This window comes from Sesamum indicum, linkage group LG11 (genome assembly GCF_000512975.1).
Source record: "Sesamum indicum cultivar Zhongzhi No. 13 linkage group LG11, S_indicum_v1.0, whole genome shotgun sequence".
NCBI lineage: Eukaryota > Viridiplantae > Streptophyta > Magnoliopsida > Lamiales > Pedaliaceae > Sesamum > Sesamum indicum.
In genome coordinates this window covers 832,125-856,031 of record NC_026155.1, presented here as the reverse complement: position 1 = coordinate 856,031, position 23,907 = coordinate 832,125, and the positions used below count along the sequence as shown (strand labels likewise).

The following is a 23,907-nucleotide window of genomic DNA, read 5'->3' as shown; positions in this document are numbered from 1 at the left end:
TCTAAGCCCTACTAGCGAACGGATAAAGACAACCTTACTCCAAGATCCTAACCAACCTCCACGAGATTTCAGGAGGTTACCCAATATGGACTCTCTATAAATACAGGTTTGATCCACCCCTTGATAGGGATGGCTCTCTTGCTTTAGAAAACCATCTTTGTGCAATTTTACAACATAATGTCGCGAGTTCTTACAATTCTTAGTGTTATTCATCATACTGGAATTTCTCTTTGAAGTTCTTTATTTTCCTTACTCATTTCATCTTAAATTCATCACTAACTTGAACGTTAAAGTGCTAATTTTTTTTTCTATAGGTTTTCTCTTCAAGACCCTCATACGACTCGGCCCAAGTTCTATATTTAAGTCTAAAATCATTTGGGCTAGTGCAATTCCAGAATGCATCAATCTCGATTGACTCATTACTCAGTAGGTCAAATAAATCTTTTTAAATTAAATTATCCTTATACCTCTTTACATCCTGATACATGTTAAAAAATATATTTTTAATTTTACACTTTAAAAAAATTATACTCGTAATATTCAAATAAAAAAAATTAGCAATTTAACCATTACAGTATCATGCTAATAGTAACAAGATCAACCACTTTAGACAGCTGTCCAACTAAACATTAAATTGTATTATGAATTTTCACTTAGAATGTCTGTGCAAATTTTAGGCGCAGTAGGAAAAGGTGGTCGGTTTGGCTGATCAAAGCAGAACTTGGCTCACAATTTTTGGGCAGTCTCATTCAATCAACTTGATTTTAGGAAAAAAAAAAAAAACATTTATTTGGGTGTTCAATTATTTTTTAACGATATAATAATTTTAAATAAAAGTGAAAATGACCTAAGATTCAGTTCTAATTTAGTACATCCAAGTGGGGAGGGACAAAAACCTAGTATAGATTTAGTGTGCCACGTCATCTTGACCCAGTCACCTATTCCTTTGTGGAGATGATAGATTACGGGCATATTTTAATTAGGATAACCTAAAATGAACTTTCCTAAAATTTATTATAATAATAAAATATTTATAATTATTTAAAAAATTATAAATACTTTCTTGAAATTATCAATATTCTCTTGTAATAGCTCATTGTAAGGGTATTTATTAGGATATTTATAATTTTAATATGGTATTAATAATTTTTCAAATAATGAGAAAAATCATTATAAATTACCCTTAATCTTTAGGGTAAATAACATCAGTTCTCCCTACAGTTTGCCATAATTATTGATACCACCATATTGTTTAAAAAATTATCAATGCCCCTAGAATTAGAAATAATTATGTAGCCAGTTGATGGTTGTAGGAAAGGTTAATAGTACCCTTAGCAAATTTAAAAAATAAAATAATTTAAATAAATAAAAATATCTTCAGAAGCACAAGGACTTAAAGGCCTTTTTGTGTGTTTTTCTTCGTTCTCGGGTCATATGAGAAGACGAAGCAACAAACAAGAGAAATCCCTGCTTGTCATCATCTTCTCACCTTTTTTCTTTCATTTTCACAGTTGTGGTTGTGTAGAGATAGCAGCATTTTGTCTATTTTGGAGACACCAGATAAAAATACTCTATCTGATGTAGGTCGTACAAAATCTGGATCGGGCCGCTGATCTTGGTCCCTGGATCGAGTCGCTGAATCCTTCTTTCGAACTTCTTTTTAGTGAATTCTGACAACAGAGCAAACGTAAAACTAGTTGGATAGCCCCCCAGCGAAGGGCCTCTGATGGTTAAGTTAGAAATGTGGGGTCGAAAGCGATCAAATGAGGACGAATGAGATCAAGAAAAAGTAATAAATGAGCCTGCTGAAATATTTATAAATGCGAATATATATAGTAGTACAGTACCGCATGGGCGTGTGACACGTGGCGTCATCTGGATGCTCTGACGTCACACAATCTAACGGCTGGATAGACGGGTTGACTCCATGGACCGGGGCGTGGCGTCATCTGGATGCTCTGACGTCACACAATCTAACGGCTGGATAGATGGGTTGACTCCATAGACCCGGGTCAGGCGACGCAACCCGAATATACACGCGTGCATCCTGCCATTAACAGTAAAATCTTTTAAAAAAATGAGGATATTTTGGTCATTTAATAATTACCCTCGTCACTATCCAAGTGATAATGTTTTGATGGAAATGATAAATATTACATATGGAATTAAGTTATGTTTTGTTTTTGTTTTACTCACAAAAAGGGTGTTTTTTTCTCAGTTCATTCAAAAGAACTTGAAATCTGCATTTTTTTGTTTTTGCTTTTTGGAACAATATCTAAATGATAAATGAGGTATGAATTTTTTTTTATGTTATTTTATCTCTTATTTTGTGTTCGTTTTCAGTTTTTGAAAAAAAAAAAAAAAACCCAAATGTGAGTTATATTATTAGGTCAAAAATCGGGGGTTTTGAAGTTGATCTGTTAGAACTCAAGCATCAATTCTGGTTTTAGTTATATTATTGTGTTTGTTGTTTTACATTATTATAGTTTTCTGTTATATTAAGTTCAAGTAGTTTGGTTATATTACTGTACTCATTTTTTTTTTATTTTTGTTAATTTTATTATTTTGAGGTGTTTTTAATTTTTTTTTTAATTTATTGTATATGTGGGTATGGATGACAAGGTGTTTTTCGTTGTGGTGCATTATATGGGTCAAAAGGTTAAGCTATACCTCATTCACGGACATAAGTATAGCTATTTGAATTTACATTGAGATATTTGTGATATGCATTGGATACAAAGCAGTAATCTTAGCCTCAGTTGTAGTATGCCTGGTAGTGTCATGAGAGTGCATGTGAAAAATGGCCAAGATGTGTTGCATATGCTGGATGGAAACCAAAATAGAGATGAATTTGATTTATTTATTGTGGTTAACCAAAAAGGTGGGAAGTGAGGTTGGGGCTAGTGTGGAACCTTTGGGTGTTGAGTGTGGGGTTTATGAGGGTGAAAATATTGATGAGGGTGTTGATAAGGAGTATGGGGACAGTGGTCAGTTGCCGTATAAGATATGATTTGGCAAGCTTCTATCTTACAAAGTTCTTTAGCATGTGAGAAAGTCTTGAACAAGTCAAGAGACTAGTGGGAGACAAATCAGACTCTGCGTCTGATTTGTGCAGATTTTATGTAGAATAGTGCAAACATCATCTGCAATCGTCTTAATTTTGCTGGCTATATTCCTTAAATACCTAAGATGTATAGTTTTCTGTGTCTAATCAGTCAATTGGATTATAATTAAAGGTAAAAAGAGAAGCGATGTTAGACATTGGTTTTAGATCAATGGCTTGGAGCCATAGATCCATCATGAAATTCAAAATAGGTTTGAATTTCATGAGGCTGGAATATTCATTTTGACGAGCTCATACAAAGTATGACTCGGTCAATAACGGGCTTTAGGGTCAGTAGGAGTGTCATTGTGTTCCAAGTATTTTGTGTTTTAAGTGTGTAATATTTTACTCATTTGGGATGATAGATGTCAGGAAACACTAAAACACGAACAATATTCACGCAATTCTCCATGAAGAAATTGAATTCCTTTCCTTATCACAGTGATAAGTTGTCCAAGACTTAATCTTTGTGGACTGAGGAGAAACTTAGAAAGATGATTGACATCCCCTATGTCTTTACCGTAGACAACATGGGTATGTTGTTCAATGCACTAGGCCGAATGTTGTATGTGCTTTGAGCATAACAGCTGATATCGGGAGTATACTGAGAAGGCACCGTGTAGCAGTCAAGATTGCTCTTTAGTACCTGAATAAGGATTAAAGAAGCGCTCTTGATGCAAGTCAATGTAGAGTTGATTCTGTAAGGCTATGATGATACTAGCTTCCAGTTATATGTGAATGATTACTAGTCTCAATTTGAATGTACATTCAGATTTAATGATGATGTGGTGGCTTGTAAATGTTTAAAGCAGGATACCACAATGGTTTTCACTATGGAATTCAAATATATAGTGGCTTTAGAAGTTGCTCAAGAAGTAGTTTGGATGAAAACTCACATCCAATAATTGGGTGTGGATCCTAGCACGATCGAGCCAATAGTTACCTTGAAGGATAACAACTAGGCAATGGTACAAGCAAAAAAGGCCAAGATCTAATTACAGATCCAAGAAAAATTCTCAGACGCCAACATCTGCTTGGAGGAATAGTATGAAGAGTTGACGTACGGTTGGACCGCGTCATTTTGGCAAAAAATATGGTAGACCCATGATACGAAACCGGTATCGTAGATTGCTCAAGCTCAGATAGCTAGGTCTAAGGAATATGGGTGATTGGATTTAGGTCTAGGGGGAAATTGTTAGAATAGGTGGCCAAAAAGTCAATTGGATTGGCAATTTTGGAAACCATTTAGCAATCTTTATAAATTTGATATTATCTTGATGAATGTTGCAAGCATTCATCTGTATTACTATGTATTTGTTGTGTTTACTATTTATGTTGAACGGTGTTTTAACATTACAACAAATGCCCCCAGACTAATTGGATAACCCATGTAGTTGGTATGCATATTGGATGACGGCTATGAAATCAACTTTTGAGGGTTGGTCTGAAAGGTTACAAGTCGAAGATCTCAAGACTGACATTGAGAGTCCTATAGATTTGCACTAAGTATTGTATTTATTGGATGAGTGCCGTGTTTCACCGGCGATAGACGATGGATGTTTATGTAATTTTAGTGGATTAGTTGACAAGGTTGTTAACTGATTGAATTGACTCGCACGAATCATCATATAAAATCCTTGTAATCTTGGTTGGTATGACTTGAATTCTCGACTCCAATATTACAAGATTAGTCCTCGGATTGAGAAATCATGTCATTCGCATGCATATGATGATTATATCTTGGATCTAGCGTGAAATGACTGTCTTCGATATGGACGTTATAAGCCTTGTCCAGTGTAGTTGGAGTATGTAGTGAGGATGAAATCAGTATATAACATGATATGTCTCATATGCGCTCTGAGATGGTTTAACCTCTCTAAGTCTATGGCCACATCAATTGATCGAATAGGGATTGGTTTCCTATGTCGATCAATAGAGTAAATGCATCTCGAGTATTCAGCATAGTTGCTTGGTCCAGGATGGGAACCGTCACCCAATTCTATGCCATAGACTAACGCATGGAGATGGTCAACGGAAGGATCGTACCTATATGAAACTCAGGAGTCTAAATGTTCACGCCAACATTCACTTAGTCTCTAGTGCCATGGACGTTGCTAGACGGCCACCCGCGGTGATGGGAATTTCACTACAAAAAAATGAAGGATTTGGGGTGGGTTTTGGAATCGTTTTTTGTGTTTGGAACGGTTTTCAAGACACAAAACTTATTTGGAGTGGATTTTGAAATAATTTTCAGACGGTTCGAAATCAGTCTTTAAAGACGGCATTACAAAAATTTCAGAACGGTTACCGCAAAATTGTTCCTATTTTGGACGGTAACTGTAACTGTCATTGAAATTCGTTCCAAATATTGATTTGTCCAATTCTTTTTTTCGAATTGGGATGGTTTTTACAGGTTTTGGAATAACTGAATAAATTTTGTCGGGGAACTTTTGGAATGGACTTTGTAATACTCGTACTTGAATTTTGGAACTGTTTTTATTTGTATTGGTGATAAATATAGGAACATGTTTTGGAACTATACACGACAGCTGATTTAGGAATGATTTGTCTTAATTAGGAACACGTTTGTAGAACGATTTTATTAATGATATTAGGAACGGTTAACCACTAATTAGGAATACTTGTTTCAAATGGTTGTAGCAATGGTATTTGGAACGGTCTGTCCAGTTTAAGAACACATGTGTAGAATTATTTTAGTAACGGTATTTGGAACAATTATGTATTTAAATTTGTAATATTTTCTATATCATTTCTAAACTTATTTCTAATTTTTAAATTTTATAATTTGTTAATATTTTATAATTTATTAATATATTTAATAAATTTGAATAAATAAATAAATTTATACATTTTAATAAATTTTCATATATAATAAATTAATTTAATGAATTTTTAATTAATTTATTTATGAATTTAATTAATTGAATAAATATAAAAAATATAATAAACATTATGAAACATGAATAATTAAGAAAAAATATTATATAATATGAAAAACTATTTAATTACAAAAATAAAAAAAATATATAGAACCTAATCTAACCCCTCCTCTCATGTGCGCTTCATGTGGCAGGTGAACAATTAGGTGCTCCATTGAGTCGAAGAAAGCTGGCGAAAATATATTTTGAGGTTGCACAAGATAGTTGCGACACTAACCTCCAATTCTTATACCTTGTTCACATCGAGCGTCGCTGAACATAGAATTTGGAATAGAAGGCTGACATCTATCAACGCACTCCACACTAGCTGAGGAAGCATTTAATGGAAGGCAATCGGGATCAACTTCTGCATGAATACATGACAATCACAACTCTTCATGCCGTGAAGCCTCAGCTCCTTCATGTCGACACAACGGGCCAAATTAGATGCGTAACCATTAGAAACTTCAGATGACTAATCAATTCACCTCCTCTTCTGCTCCTTGGTTGGGGTATATACGGCTTTGGGCATCACGTTCGGCCTCTTGTCGTCCAACTTAAGCTCTGGTCGATTATATATGATCTTGAGGTCATTTCATGCATTCAAAGTATCCTTCATTTTTCCCTTTACATCCAACACGGTATTCAATATATTGTCAAACATATTCTTCTAAATGTGCATGACATCTGGATTGTGTCATATAAAATCTGTCGACCAGTACTCGAGCTCCTAGAATATGCTTTTCTTTCTCCAGTTATGCTCACTACTGTACCCATCAGGGAGTGACAACGGCACTTCAACCGCAAGACTAAACTCTTTAACTCATTTGGCAGATCTGCTCTCCCATCAATCTTGGTCGTGCAACCTTCCTTTCTACTCGGTTCTTAGTGAATGTTTTCTTGTTCCTACGGTACGGATAGTCCGGGGGGAGGAACTGTCTATGGTAATCAAAGTAGCATGTCTTCCTATCATTCTGCAGGTAGAATGTACGTGTGTCTTTCAGACAAACTGGACATTCCATAACACCTGCGGAACTCCATCCAGACATCATCCCATAAGTGGGTAAGTTGTTCACAGTCCACATCAACGAGGCACACATTAGCAATGTCTCATTCTTTAGTACACCCACATGCCATAAATTCTGCAACTTCTCGATCAGCGGTTCTAGGTAAACATCGATCAGACATTTCGGATTGGAAGGACCAGGGATCACCATCATCAGGAATATATATTCAGAACTCATGCACATTCCCGTTGGAAAAATTATACGGTGTAAGTATAATGGGCCAACATGAGTACGTACAATCGTACTGCCCGTACAGTGCGAACCCATCTGTGCACAAACCCAATCTACATGCTGCAAAATCGGGATATATTCAGTTAAAATGCCTCCATATAATTTGCATCAGACGAATGGCACATGGATCCCTCCTCCGTCTGATGGTTGGCATGCCATGTCATTTTCTCAACAGTTGCTTCTGAAGCATACAACCTCCACAGTTGAGGGGTAATTAGCAGGTACCTAAGAATAGAATACGGTGTCTTCTTACGATTAGGATTTTGCTCCCTAGTCGGCTTGTACCTAGCTTCTCCACAAAATTTGCATTAGTCCAGATCAATGTCGTCCTTCTAGTACAACATACAACCATTCTTGCATTCATCAATCTTCTCAACAAGTAAACCCAAGTCTCTTATCAATTTCTTTATACTATAGTAATCTTGGGGCAGGTTGTGGTCGCGGCACAATATATGATCAGCCCACTGCGATATTCGATCATATATATGCTGAAAAATATGGCGCTCGGTCTTGATATTCACCAAATCAGCTACAACCCCTAATTGAGATTGGGTGCAAGCGTTCCACAACGACTGCTTGGCAGTATTTACTACATCATAAAACTGATCTGCCAGCCTAGACACATAATCATAGGGCCCCCACCGTAATATGAACTAGGTCTTACATTAGTAGGACACAACTTTGTACCATCATCAGGCACACCATCCTAGTTATAATTAGAAGATCAGACAGCTGGCTCCGCGGTATCAAAATCCATCCTCTGCACATAATCCATCTATTTTGCATCACCCCAAGGCGTACCGAAACCCTCCATAATATGAGAAACGGGAGTTTTGCTCCTCTTGCAATGGGGCCGCGGTGATGGCCTCAAAATACTCATGCACCCTCTCCTCGCCATGAGAAGTCTAATTATAATACTCTAGCATAAAATCTTTCATAAACAAGTCAAAATTTACCTCGTTTGTGGTTTTGAAAACTTTATTTTTGCACTTCCGACAAGGACACTTAATTTTCTCCCGTCCATATATGCATGTTGAGACTTGGCCTATTATGTAAATGTAGCAACACCATCTTAAAACTCTGGAGTTAGACCCGCCCTATTCAAAAGGTTCATCTCATACATTCATTTTCTCAATTATATTAACATGATGATGAGTCCTACCTTTTTTTGTAGTGTTAATATTTAACAGGAAGTAATTAATTAAATTAGAAAAAATTAAGTCTAGTTTAGGGTGAACCTAAAGAGTCACAAACAAATCATTATGAAATCGGTATAATGAATTTTGGAATTAATCCTAGAAGAAACGAATTAATCTAATTGGATTACATTAATTCAAGAAAAATATAAATGATTGCATCATTTATTTGAGAAAGTCCATTGTATGGATGGCCCAAAAATTAATTAATTTTAGTCTTAATACCTTTAAATTAATTAGATTAATTTATCGAGTTTGGACTTATGTTTATTTAATTGGATTAAATAAACCTTTTGATTTTTATATAGTTTTAAATTAATTGGATCCATTTGAAATTTATGGATATTGATTGGACTTGATTTAATTTAATTAAATCAAGACCTGTCAAAATCGGTCCATGGCTAGAATCAAAGTCCAAGGTCGATAGTTGAGAGGGAGTCTCAACTCCTCCATATGAGAAGGACATGATGTCTTAGTAGTGCACAAAGTGTGCATATGTATGTATAGTGGTTATCTTAAAGATAACTTGTAGTTTTGAATTTGGAACTCATTCTACATACTATTCACATATTTTTCTCAACTACTTGGCTTGACACCAGCAAGGCCACGGAAGTGTGGGCAGCAAGTAGGGCATGAGTAGGTGGCAATGGTGTTGCCTAGTGTAGTAGGCGATCATCAAGGGCCTTAGGGGAAGTGGGGGAAAGTGGAGTAGGGCAAGGAGGGCTAGGTGGGGAGGGGGGGGGGGGGGGGGGGGGATATGACCTGAGCAATAGAAAGGGAAGCAATCTGATGTTGAAGTTTTGCCATGGCGATGACCAAGGTTTCGTGGCAGTGTTGCATAGATATATGAATTTCAGTAAGTCGCTCTATTAGGACGAGAATAGCCTCCTCAAGCTCCTTAGTCGACTGATGCAATGAAAGCACCAATGATAAGATTTAGAGTTTATGGTCAATTCCCAATTTGAGGAGGGAATTACGGCGAGGGAGGGAGAAAGGATAATTTTGTTGTCAAAATGAAGTATGCATTTTCTCATTGCTCCAGCATAGATTAATACATTTACTATTTCTAGGATCTATTAACAGATGTCATAATCTTATATTACTAAATATATTTTCAGCAACTACTTTTGTCCTATCTCAATCTTTATTTTAGTAGTAGTACTCTTGCAACCTTGCAGGTTTAGCAACCCTCTTGTTGGGGGCCACTCGTCTAAACCATTAACTTCCTTCACTTGGTTGGTCTACTCCAAGCGCTCACCTGGTCTCACGAGGTGCTTTCCACAAAGTGCAACGTTTGGCTAGTAGTCCGCTAACTACGTCTGCCAATCTCCGCACACCTCCGCTCGGCACTAACGCAGCGCGCCGAAAGGAATCACAAGAGGGAGGAACAAATCACAACAGTAAATTGCACACGCGATTTCAGAAAGGAGCTTTATTATTGCTGAAAAATGTGTATACAGTAAACAACGATGCTAGAGCAAGGGGATCGCCTTGAGGGGGACTCTAACACGTCACTAAACCAAGCTTCTTGAACTCATTCCCCCCTATAATAGGCTTAAAAAAGTAAATCCTATTGTCTACACTAGATATGAAAACTTGAGAAAGCTTTCACATATAACCCCACGGAACCTGTATGCTCAAGCTTTCGCAATACCCGCCTGGCATTGTACTCGATATTCTCCGGGAAGAACTGCTCTCTGATCGCCTCCCGTAGAAGAGCCCACGTATCAAGCTGCACTTCATGGGCCTGGATCTCCGCATACTTGGTTCGCCACCACAGCTTTGCGTCACTAGTCAGATATATGGTTGCAATCGACACCTTCCTTGCCTCGTCTCGCACGTCTGCCGCAAGGAAGTACTGTTCCATGTCAAAGAGAAAGTTCTCGACCTCCTTCGCATCACGAGCACCGCTATAGGCCTTTGGTTCGGGAATTAGAAGCCTAGCACCGGGGTCATGAGCAACAATAGGCGTGCTACCCACTGCACGCTGGAGCAAACCAATCTAAATAGATATCTGCTCCATATCACACTGCATATCGGCAATGCCGTCGCCTCCAAAGACGCCAGCCATCTCCTGAATTACCTGCCGACATTCGTCAAACTCCGAATTCAATACCGTGTTTCAGATTTTAGGGAAGAGACATTCTCCTCCAATTCAGCCAACCGGGAGTGTCCGTTTTCCGAGTTCTCAACTCTCTCGCTAGATGAAGCTGCGTGTCACGGGCTCTCTGGATCCTGCCCCGACACCTTCGCAGCAGCAGTATTCGCACGCCTCGGCCCATCTCAGCACGAGGCTCTGATACCACCTCTCACGAGGCGCCTTCCACAAAGTGCAACGTGTGGCTAGTAGTCCGCTAACTACGTCCGCCAATCTCCGCACACCTCCGCTCGACACTAACGCAGCGCACTGAAAGGAATCACAAGAGGGAGGAACAAATCACGCAATAGTAAATTGCACATGCGATTTCAGAAAGGAGCTTGTATTATTGCTGAAAAGTGCGTATACAGTAAACAACGATGCTAGAGCAAGGGGATCGCCTTGAGGGGGACTCTAACACGTTTCTAAACGAAGCTTCTTGAACTCATTTCCCCCTATAATAGGCTTAAAAAAATAAATCCTATTGTCTACACTAGATAATAAAAAACCTGAAAATTGCACCTCAGGAGGTGTAACGTCCCCCTGAACAATCTAAACAATAGAAAATAAATAACAAAGCAGTAAAAGACCAACTCCTGGGACTCTAAGACTGCGGATGTCCATCGTCTGTTCGTGAAGGTTGATTGATCGGCCATGTAAAACGATTGAGTGGCTGAAGTGCGCGTTAAGGGTGCCAAGTATGCGGGCAGCCCTTGACACCTGGGTTGGATGAATAATTGGGTTCTCCTCAGAAGTAGGTTGGCTCAAACCCGTATCAGTTGCGTTCATCAGTACAATTCTACTAAAATGAGAAATGACTTCTTGTAATCAAGTGCTGAATGTACGGTCTTTGTAGATGTTACGCCCAGTTTAATACACCATGTAGTCAGATGATTGCTAAATACTATTTTCTTTAAAAATAAAAAGGGTATAAAGTAATTATTCATACACTTAGTGTACAAAATATCAGATTCAACATGAATGTACTCACACAAATTCATCTGTATTTGAATTGATTAGACCTTGTAGTATGTTTTGCCAGAAGGCATTGTCAACGAGTGAGGTTTCCTTGATTGAGAATACTTATTTGTTGTGTTTGAAAATATTTATGGACCAAAATTATAATAATAATTTACAAAGATTAGAGAACAAATACCATACCTCAAAAGATTTAGGCATTAAGATCGATTTTGACACAAAATATAGTGACCAAAAGTATAATCAATCCTTTTTTTTTTTTTTTTTTTTTTTTTTTTTTGGGCAGTGAAAAGTGAAAACCACCTAATTATCAAACCAAATGCACCCCAATAAAAAAAAATAAAAAAATAAAAACTATTCCGTTTTTATTAAAGAGGTAAATTTTTTAAAAAATAAAAATGATGATGGTGCTTGATTTATTTCTTGGATATTGTTGAGATGGACCCAAATTGGAGTACTGAAATTTGTAGTCCGCCCAAGTAATGGGCCTATGAGGCCTTCAGCAATGGATGTTTATTATATCCGTTTTCTTTTTCTTTTTTTTTATTTATATAAATTACAACTAGCTCTTTTAAAAATTAATAAATCTATAAATACTTTTTTATTATATAAAAAATTATTAATACCCTTATGATTTTTTGGGTCATTCAACAACTAGCCAAATCTATTCATCCCAATAAGGTTTCAAATCATTTTTCCTAATGAATTGACCAAATTATCATTATAAATTATGATTTATAATTTTATTTATTTTTTAAATTTTTATGTTATCATTGTAAATTATGAATTATAATTTTATTTATTTTTTAAATTTTTATGTATGTTTTGTTGAGGACTAAGTGAGCAATTTTCTTACAATCTTTAATTTTTTCCATCCATCCCGTCCAGTTTTTCTTAGTATTTTTTTTTATTTTTTTAAAAAAACTACAAAATAGTAAAATTAATAATTCCAAGCCCCCATCCAAAAATTGTATAATTTTATCAAATATCAGAAGTATTGATATTTTTTAAAACAAAAAAGAAATATCTATATAATACAAATTTTAGGAGAGTTGAATGTAATTTATCTTTTTTCTTTTAAACAATAATTGGAAGATGTCAACACTAATGCATATAGGTAACTTTACCTTACTTAAATATTGTGTGCTTGAATTTATTTAATGTAAATTTAAAATACTTATATGTACTCATTTGATAATTTTTTCATTATTAAAATAATTTTTAACTAATTATACAAAATGTATGTTTAAAAAAGTTTAAATGGGAATTATTTGTTTGTTTGTGTTTATATTTTGCTAGTTTTAAGTGGAAATTATGTATTTTTAATCCTGTTTAGGTTTTCGTCTGAAATGAAAATGAATTTGGATTAATTAATAAAATTATATTTTATATTGAATTTGTAATATTAAATTAATATACTTTTAACATAATAACGTATAAATAAATATATTTTTATATTAATTACTTTCTTGAAAAAAATAAAAAAAGAACTGAAAATGAAACTAACATAACATGGTGCATGAGAGGATAGTTATTCTATTCCCCTCATGTTTAGTATAGATAGAAAATTCGAGGTTATGAGTATGGATGTTTATCATATTTTATGTGTATTTGTAATTTATTTACGGTCATATTGATGTATTTATTGAATTAAGAGTTATTATAATTTGTTATTTACTGTTATTAGTATATTAAAGTATTGGTTGATTAATTTAATGTTAAAGAAATAATTAATTATACTTAGACCCCTCTAAAAAAATGTGAAAATGATACTTCCCCCAAAAATATTTTGAAATTACAGTTACACCCCTTTTGAAAATTCTTCGTTTACACCTAATACCCTTTCATTGGAGTTTTGATGAAAAATGTCTACGCTAAATTATTACATGATAATGTTAAATGAGGTGTAAACTTAAAATTTTATATATAATATTTTTGCTAATGTCAGCATTTTTTGTTGAAACCCTAATGAAATGAGGTCAAATATAAACAGTGAATTTTTCAAAGGCAGTGTAATCGTGTAAGTATAATTTTGAAATTTTTTGGGGGGAAAATATAATTTCGTAGTTTAAAGAAATTTAAGTGTAATTAACCCTAAAAAAGTATAGATAGATAGGTAGATAGATGTATTACTTGGAACTTTTTCAAAATCAGCAAGCTCAGAATTATATCCAACATTACCATTTTTAATGTTGGATGATGAACCTCTTTGCAACTCGACATCCGTCTGTATGCCCCCACATCACGAACGATGGAGATCATCTGAAACTATTATTGAAAATAAGATGAAAAGAATATTTTTTACGTCTTTTTTTTTTTAATTGACTAGATTAAGTTGTTTTAAGCCAAAATTATCGTAATTTTTATTTTTTTTATAATTCCCATTACTAAAGTAGAAAATATTACAAACACCCTTATTTGTAATTAGATGATTTATTCAAATTGTATTGAGTAAATAATCTTTTTTAATAAAATACTTAATGTATGAGTGTATATTTGTGTGTGTTTTTTGTGGGGAGAGAAGTGGTGGGTGACCTATAAATTGTTCAAGTCATAGGAAGTAGTAGTGGCGAAAGGTGTGGAAATGGTGGGTGGGGGCTCCTTTCTTTTATTATTCTTATTATAAATAATTAAATATATAAAACCCAGATCGTGCCACTCGTGCCTCTCTACATTACCATATCCATATCTATATATATATATATATTTTTTTTTATATAAAGATTTGATTTGTTGTTCAATCGATTTTATATTGTATGAAATATTATTTATTTTGATTTTTTTATGAATTTTATAATTTATTTTTAAAAAATAAAATTTATAAATTATTTAAACTCCACAATCGATGTGGAACGCCTGTCTACATTTTCATAGATTATATAACAAAATTTCTATTTCAAATACTTAGACGTAAATAGAATTTATTTTTTTTCAGAGAAAGTATTTAAATGTGAATTAAACTAAACTTATTTTTCCTTTTACTCATATTGAAATTATACAGATTATAAAATTATTGGATAAATTACAGCTCACGCTCTTGATGTTACCATAACTATAAATATCTTCTCGTTATTTAAAAAATTACAAACATATCGCTCAAATTAGGGGTAAAAATTACGAAGTCCCTCAACGTTGAGATGGACATTACTGCTTTATCCTAGTTGATTATATTTTTTTAAAAAAAATGAAAAAATATACAAAAATTTTAAAGATGGGTAAAATCGATAATCCATAAGGCATATTAATTCATAGAAATATTTTAAAAAATTCTAAAAAATATAAAAATTTGTAGATTATAATTAAAAAGATATTTTGATTAATTTACTAAATAATTAAATAAAAACTTAATAAATTGATTTATTGTTAGATGAACGTAAAAATTAGTGAATATTTATAATTTTTAATATAATAAAAGTGATTGTAATTTATCTTCAATTATTTAGTCATGAAAGAAAGCTAAAAGGAAATGGTAGCCGGAAAGAAAGGAAGCTGAAAGGGAAACATGTAATGGCCGCACGATGTTTGACCTAAAGCAGACTAATTCTCAGCCGTCAGATTCACGAGTGTCTATGCATGGGCCCCGGCTGCGGTTGGTCGTCATGCCACCTCACGCTTATATCATGCACCTACCCGATCGCCAGCCGTGGAAATGTAAAATCTGTGTCGCTTCATACCCGTAGGTCGTTTTAAAAAGTCAACTTCATTGACAAATAATTCCCCACTCGGTGTAACATCATCGCGACATTCATAAGCCCCATCCTCCATACTTGATGTTGGAAAATGTGGCCCAAAACTCAAATCCATTTGATAGTCCAAATCAACTGGATAAAGTCTACTTGGATGCTCTTGATCTGATCCGACCCACTACTCTAATCCGACTCAGTTTATCTTATATTTATATCTAAATCTAACCCTAAATCTATCACTTCTCTCCATCTCTTTTTCTATTTTCTACCGTCTGCTCTCACTCTCTCTCACTGCCATGGCTATCTCTCTTCTATCTTGCCACCGATGATTATTGTGGCTTTCCAAAGCCAACTCAATGGCTTTTGGAAAGCCACCCAAAACTTCCCCTTCTCTTGTCTATGTCTGTAGCACTATAAAAAGGAGTCTTCGTCTCATTTGTTACATACACTGAAATCTATTTTCTTCTCCTAATCTCTGAGTTTTAAGTGAACGTAAGTGGTGGGTGACTATTGTGATCTCTGTGATCTGAGGCTTTGTTGTGAGTTGAGGTGCAACTGTGGACTTTTGGTTTCGATTGATTTGGGTTCGGTATCTTTGTGACCGTGTCCCTATATTATTTGAATTTTGCATTATCCTGAGTCATTTTCAAACAAAGTTTTCTTATTCATTTATTCGTTATTTTTCAGTTACTGTTTATCTAGATTTGTAATTTATTTTTGGCCTGTAATATTAAGGAGTTTCGTACTCCAAATATTCTGTAATAGTTTGGTTAGGTCTTTGTGTAAAATGAAATACCACGAGGGTTTATACCCTACAGTGGTATCAGAGCATCATTCTGATCCGTGCTGCGCCTTGGTGGTGGTAATTTTAAACCCCTCCTCTCTTATTTTCTGAAATTTCTATACTGTCATTATAACAGTTATAATATGTTGATATATTATTTTTGCAATTTTTCTGCAGTTATAATCCCCTTTATATCCCTCTTGGCCGGACCCTTGAGGTCGTCGGGTATTTGGAAGGGACTAAGAGTGGATAAGCCTCGGACTCGTTATCTCTGAGATCTATTCATTACTATCTCTGTGATTGGTTCATTATCTCTGATATCTCTTTGTGATCTGTCCATTATCCTTGTGATATATTCTTGAGATCTGTTGATTACTGTGTTATCTTCTGGTTATTATCATTGTGATATGTTATTATCTGTGTGAGATATCTTAACAACCAGTTTATTATTCTTATATCTCGTGTGATCTCATGATATTTTTCATTATTGTGAAAGTTTGTCTATTATATGTTCATTCTGTGTGATTTCCTTCGTATTTCCCTTGTGAACTGCCTTGAGAATTTATTGTGTGATTAAGACCTAAAATCTGGTACTTTAACTTTCTAAACTTCTGAATTTTTCTTTTAACCCGTGCTCTTTTCTTTAAAAATTTTTTCTTTAAAATGGCCGGTTGTAACCTATAACCTTTTGATGGTAAAAGTGATTTTTTCATATGGCAATAAAAAATGAAGGGTATTCTTATTCAACAAAAAGTTTTTAAGGCCATTGATGGCAAATATTTGGATAATGTTTCAGAAAAAAAGAAACAAGAAAATGATGAATATGCCTACTCCTCTATTATTCTCAACTTGTCTGATACTGTTTTCGAAAAGTTGGTGAACAAAATTCTTCAAAAGGTCTATGGGAAAAATTAGAAGAGCTTTATACAGAAACCTCTCTACCTAGTAAATTGTTTTTGTTAGAAAAAATTTTCAAATATAAACTCAATTTGTCGAAAAACATTGACGAAAACCTTGATAATTTTACTAAATTGATACCAAGATATTAAACTTACTGGTGACAAAAACATAGATGAGTATTCTCCTATAGTTCTGTTTAATGCTATTCCTGAAACCTACTCCGATGTTAAAGCTACTATTAAATACGGTAGGGACAGTGTGAATTTTGAAACAGTTGTTAATGGATTAAAAAGCAAGGAGATGGATTGAAAGGCTAATAAACCCAGTCAAAATCAGCATGAGGTTAATTTTGTTAGAGGGAGGTCTAAGTTTATAAATTCAAACTCTAGATATAACAGTAGAAGCAGGAGTAGGAGTAAAACCCAGAATAACAGTAGAAGCAAATCTAGACCTAGGAAGAACACCTATAAAGAAGATAAAACAAAAGAGAGACGTTGTTATAATTGCGGTATAAAAGGTCACTATATAAAAGATTATAGGAAACCTAGAAGAGAAAACAGAGATAGATACTATGAAGAAAAAGAAAAGGCCAATAATGTTTCTGATGAAATCACTGGTGAAGTTTTTGTTGTGTGTGAAGCTAACTCTGTGCATTCTTTTAATAAGTATGATTGGTTGATTGATTTTGGATGTACTTTTCACATGAGTCCTTTCAAAGAAATTTTTTCAAATTTTAGAAATAGGCATTCTGGTTATGTGTCATGGCAAATGAAAAGAAGTGTGAAATCAAAGGTCTAGGTGACTTCACTTTGTTTTAACAAAGGTTATCAGTTAACCCTAAAGAACGTCAAATATGTTCCTGATTTAAGCCATAATTTGATCTCATGTGCTACATTAGAAGAAGAACCGTTAGAAGGAAGGTGGGGTAAGAGTATTATGAAGATTATCAAAGGTTCTTTGATTGTCTTTAAAGCTGAAAGAAAACGAAACCTTTATATGTGCACTGTTATGTATGATAATTTTGTTGCCTCCGTTTCTGAATGTGATAGAACTACTTTGTGGCATAAAAGACTTGGATATATTAGTCTAAAAGGACTTGAACTTTTAAAGAAAGAAGGGATTTTGAATGACAAAATTGATAAATTGGAATTTTGTGATGAATGTGTTATGGGCTAGACTATGTACATGTTGATGTTTGGGGTCCATAAATGTGCCTACTCATGGTGGAAATTGTTATCTTCTGTCCATTATTGACAACTTTTCTTGAAAAGTATTTGTTTTCTTGGTGAAGCATAAATCGAAAGTTTTTGAAAAGTTTAAAACATGAAAAATTCTTATTGAAAACCAAACTGGTAAGAAATTAAAGTCTCTTAGAACCGATAATGGTCTTGAGTTTTGTAACTAAAATTTTTCTGAGGTGTATGATAAGTTTGGGATAAAAAGACATAAAATAAATCCTTATACTCCCCAACAAATGGTGTTGCTGAACGTACGAATCGTACTTTACTTGAAAAAGTGAGATGTTTATTGGTTAGTTCTGGATTGCCTATATCATTCTGGGGAGAAGTTGTCTTAACTACTGCACATTTGATAAATATGTCTCCTTCTGTGCCTTTATCTGGTAAAACCCCTGAATCTGTGTGGAGTGAAAAATTACCTGATTTATCTTCCTTACGTGTATTTGGATGTTCTGCTTTTGTCCACCAAAACTCTGATAAATTAGAACTGAGATCCCTAAAATTTGTTTTTATTGGTTATCCTGAAGGGTAAAAGGTGATAGGTTGTGGGTTAGAAGTCAACCGGGTTTTAAAGTCTTAATTAGCAGAGACATCACTTTTAACGAAAATGAAATGTCATGCTTAGAAAAGACACAGCCCGAAGAAAAAGAACCCACCTTTAACAAAGTAGACCTAGAGGATAACTAACAGGGAGAGGAGTTAGAGAATAACCTAGAGGAACAAAACGCAGAAAATACTGAAAATGTAGAAATAAATCCTTTAGAAAATTACCAACTTGCCAGAGATAGGAATAGAAGACAAATTAGGATTCCTTCTAAACTTAGGGATTTTCATACAAGTCTTAATACTGAATTATCTGAATCCTCTAGTGTTAATGAGGCTATGCAATCAGAAAAATGGCTAAGTGCTATGAAAAAAGAGATGAAATTCCTAAAAGATAACAAAACTGGGTTCTAGTTCCTAAGCCTAAAAATGCCTCAATTGTTGACTGTAAATGGATCTTTATAATAAAACAAGAAAATCCTATAAAATATAAGGCAAGATTAGTAGCTAAGGGATTCACACAAAAAGAAGGTATAGACTACAATGAATTTTTCTCTTTGGTTGTCAAGTACACTACTGTTCACATCATACTTGCTCTCACTACACACTACGACTGGGAATTGAAACAAATGGACGTTAAAACTATATCTTTGCATGGTGATTTAGATGAGAACATTTATATGTGTCAACCCATTGATTTTACTGACATGTCTAAACCTGACTATGTGTGTTTATTGAAAAAATCCTTTTATGGACTAAAGCAATCTCCTAGACAATGGAACAAAAAATTCAACTTATTCATGCAGTCTTTGAATTTTAAAAGAAGTCATTATGATCATTGTGAGTAAAGAGATTATAAAGCTGGAACAAAATCCTGTTTTTCATGATAAAACATATAGATGTTAGGTACCATTTCATTCGAAATATTGTGAGTAAAAAGATTATAGAGCTGGAAAAGATTAATTTTGAAGAGAATCCTGCAAACATGGGCACTGAGGGTTTTCCTACAGAAAAATTCAGTAAGTGTTTAAAAATTCTCAATTTATTTCCCAACTAACGAATTTCCTTGTCAAAGTTTTCTGTCTGCAGGTACATCCATGGAGTATTTTATGGCAATGACGAAATGACCAGATCCAAATTAAAACCCTGGATCTATCCATTAGGTATTTGGTCCAAGGTGGGGTATGTTGGAAAATGTGGCCCAAAACCCAAACCCACTTGATGGCCCAAATCAACCGGACAAAGCCTACTTGGAGGCCCTTGACCCGATCCGACCCATTACTCTAACCCGACCCAGGTTACCTTATATTTATATCTAAACCTAACCCTAAATCTATCATTTCTGTCCCTCTCTTCTTATATTTTCCACCGTCTGCTCTCACTCTCTCTCACTGATATCTTCCATGGCTATCTCTCTTCTATTTTGCCATAGATGATTATGGTGGCTTTCTAAAGCCAACTCAATGACTTTTGGAAAGCCACCCAAAACTTCCCTTCTCTTGTCTATATCCGTAGCACTATAAAAAGGAGTCCTCGTCTCCTTTGTTACATATACTGAAGTCTGTTTTCTTCTCCTAATTTCTGAGTTCTAAGTGCACGTGAGTGGTGGGTGACTTTTGTGATCTCAATGATCTGAGGCTTTGTTGTGTGTTGAGGTGCAACCGTGGGCTTTTGGTTTCGGTTGATTTGGGTTCGGTATCTTTGTGACTGTGTCCCTATATTATTTGGATCTGGCATTATCCTGAGCCATTTTCAAATAAAGTTTTCTTATTCATTTATTCGTTAGATCTGTAATTTATTTTTGGCCTGTAATATTAAGGAGTTTCATACTCAAAATCTTCTATAATAGATTGGTTAGGTCTTTGTGTAAAAGGAGATACCACGAGGGTTTATGACAAAATTAATTTCATAAGTATTGAACTGATACTTTTAATTCGTAAATATTAACTTAATGATAATTTCATTTCTTGCAGCAAAAAATGTCAAATTTTAGCCGGACGAATTTGGGTTAAGGGTTTCGGCTGCCAATTAAAATTCATTTACACAGTCATTGTCCTATGTGGATGCTGATGCGGAGTGGGGGTGGGAAAAAAATATGTAAATCATGTGATGAAAATTTGGGGTGTTTAATAATTTATCTGTCTAAATGTTTTCTCTGTTGATTCGCCAGCCACTATTCGACCCACGACACCAGACCTCCACCAAAAGTTTTGCCACCCTCCGACGATCCTAACGCACTATCTCACCAGCATCATTTTTGGCCACATCCATTCTTTGGCCACATCTCACGGACATCATTTTTATATCGCCGTCACGATTTTCAAACTTGTCCCTGTCAACTCTCCGTCATCCGAAATTCTCTCACCTCCAGACCACCCCCATTGGTAAGCCCATCATTAGACAATCATTTTTCATCGATTAATTTCAGTTTTCTTTAACTTTCGAGCATTTGGACATCCTTTGTTTGTCGCCAGCTCCTCCCTCTCGCCACTCCTTCTAATCATCAACTTCCGCCATAGATTCAACTTTGTCTAGTCTCGCCACCATATCCACATCCCAAGCTACATTAGCAACCACGTAAGCCGCTATGTATTTATGTTGAGACCAGTTGACAGTCGAAACCCTGAGCCCCAAATTTGTCGGGCTAATTTTGGAGTAATTTTTACTGGAAGAATCAAAATTGTCACTAAATCAAAACTTATAGGACCAAAATTATTAGTTCAGTACTTACAGGACTAATTTTTCCCACCCTTCTATACATACAGGCCAATTTTGCAATTTTGCCATACTATAACTAAGTTGCTTGATGAAGTAAGAGTTTTCCTTTTTTTTTTTTTTTCTTCTTTTTCCTCATCTTTTTTCATTGCATGAAAACTACTAAAAATAATGTAGACAGTGTTTAACCATTTGTGATGTGGGCAATCGTCCTATATAGGCGGCAAATAAAGAATTTGGATGATTTATAAGTCCAAAAGCGTCCTCTTCCTAGCGAAGCTTTCTTTTAGAACAAAAAATTGACACTCGTATCAAATTAGAATAGACAATATTTCATGTAACGAGGAATCAATCAAATTATATACCACATCATTTGGCGCTATTTATGCGAACGAAAGCATGTCTCGTCCCAAACCCTTCATTTGGGGGGGCTAATGATAGAAGCAAATATCTCATATTAATTTTAGATTAGGAGTTTTAGTAGTTTATAAGCCTCAAGGCCTCCTCTCCTTTAAGACAAAATCATGAGACTTATACGAAATCAGAATTGATGACACCTTAGGCTATGGGGCATCGATCGAATAAAAAATCAATCAAATTGCAATCTCATTAATTGAGAATTTTAAAAACTCAAATTCCCCTAGTTTATTTATTAGTTTAGAAGAATATTTTTTCTCCAATTACTATGTAGTACTTCAATATTAACAATAATACTATGCACTTTTGTGAAGCGATCAATGTGTCATTGTACAATATATTATTTACTTTAATTTAATATAAGCCTTATGAGTTTTGACTTACAAAAGGCACATTACTATAGAACCGCTTAAAACAATTGATATGTAACGTATGCTAGCATTAAATATAATCGATATATATATATATATATGCAATTGTTATCTATAATCTATACACATACTAATACAAAAAGAAAGCTACTTTTCACTCACAAGTGACAGTTTGTTACACCGTTGCATTAAAATTCAAACTATCATTGTACTACTAAGTATCAATATAATTATTTATTTATTTTAAATAGTCCCAGCATATTTTAATCACTAAAATATTATTATGTTTGTCATATAATTTAACCTATATTCATCATTTACTTTGCTTTTAAAATTTCTATCATATGATCGTATCTATTTGATTATATACGTGTAAATATTGTGTGCTACGATAAATAATAATATAAAAAAAATTTACTCATAAATGACAATTTATTACACCATAATATTTCATACTAGATACCATAATTAATTGTTATAAAAACGAAAAAAATATGTAGATGAATAGAGAAAACCAAGAGAATGGAAGCAAATCCTTGACGGACCAAGTTCAAAGGTCCACCAAACGCACATTTCGAGAGCTTCACCAAGCCCACGTGGCATCTCTCTCTCTTTGTCGGCAATCCCCGGCGTGGACTTTTTCGTATAACCCCACCCTTTTGACAATCTACAAAGTCAACCCACAAAACCACTAAACGAGAAGCAGTATTATTACCCATTTTTTTCCTGGACACAAACTAAGAAAGAGAAAGTGATGAAAGGATAAGCCAAAGCTCCCAGATAAGGCCATCACCACCGTCCAAAATTCCCCTCTCTCTCTCTCTAGATTTTAAGTGAGAGAAAAGAAAAGAAAAGAAAACAACCTCACTATCTCTCTCTATAAATAAAATAGTTTTGTTTTCCACTCTCATTTTACGAACCCCTCCCCTCCATCCTCCCCACCACCCCCCAAAAGTCAGCGCCTTCTTTTGTCTCTTTTAGAGAGCAAGAAAATCAGAGAGAAAAATGGAGGATGATTGGGATCTGCACGCGGTGGTCAGAGGCTGCACCTCCACAACAACCACCGCCTCCAACACTTCGGCCCTCGCCACCACCACCTGCACCGCCACAGACAGCAGTGCTTCCGGTCAAATTTTCAGTAGTTTTCAGCAAGATTGCAACTTCCCTGCTGGTTGGTTTCAAGATCTGTACGAGCCCAGAAGAGAGACCTTCGTAGAAGAGTTGCATGATCTCTGCAAACCCTTCTTCCACAAGCCAGAACAACAGTTTTCACAAGCATTATTAGCAATTTCTCCTCAAAGTTTACCCCTTTCGCCGCTCTCTGTTCTTGGAGGGTTGCAAGATCTATCATCTGAGCAACACCAGCAGCCGCAATTAGTTCAAAAATTACCTCAGCGAACGCAGTTTCAGCTAAAACAGCAGCCCTTTTCCGTCGTTAATGGCTCGAAAGCACATACTACTCCCACTCCGAGGTCCAAGAAAAGGTGTGTTTGGTGTGTGTTCTTGTGTGTGTGTTCTTGTGGGTTTAATATTTTCTTGTTTGTTAATAATTTTTTTGGGTAAATTTTGGTTCAGGAAAAACCATTTGAAGAGGGTTTGTCA

At 34.9% G+C, this 23,907-nt stretch overlaps 1 pseudogene; it reads left to right on the top strand.

Moving 5' to 3' along the window:
• LOC105173121 overlaps positions 23,048 to 23,907 on the top strand; it is a 1,745-nt pseudogene continuing 885 nt past the window's right edge.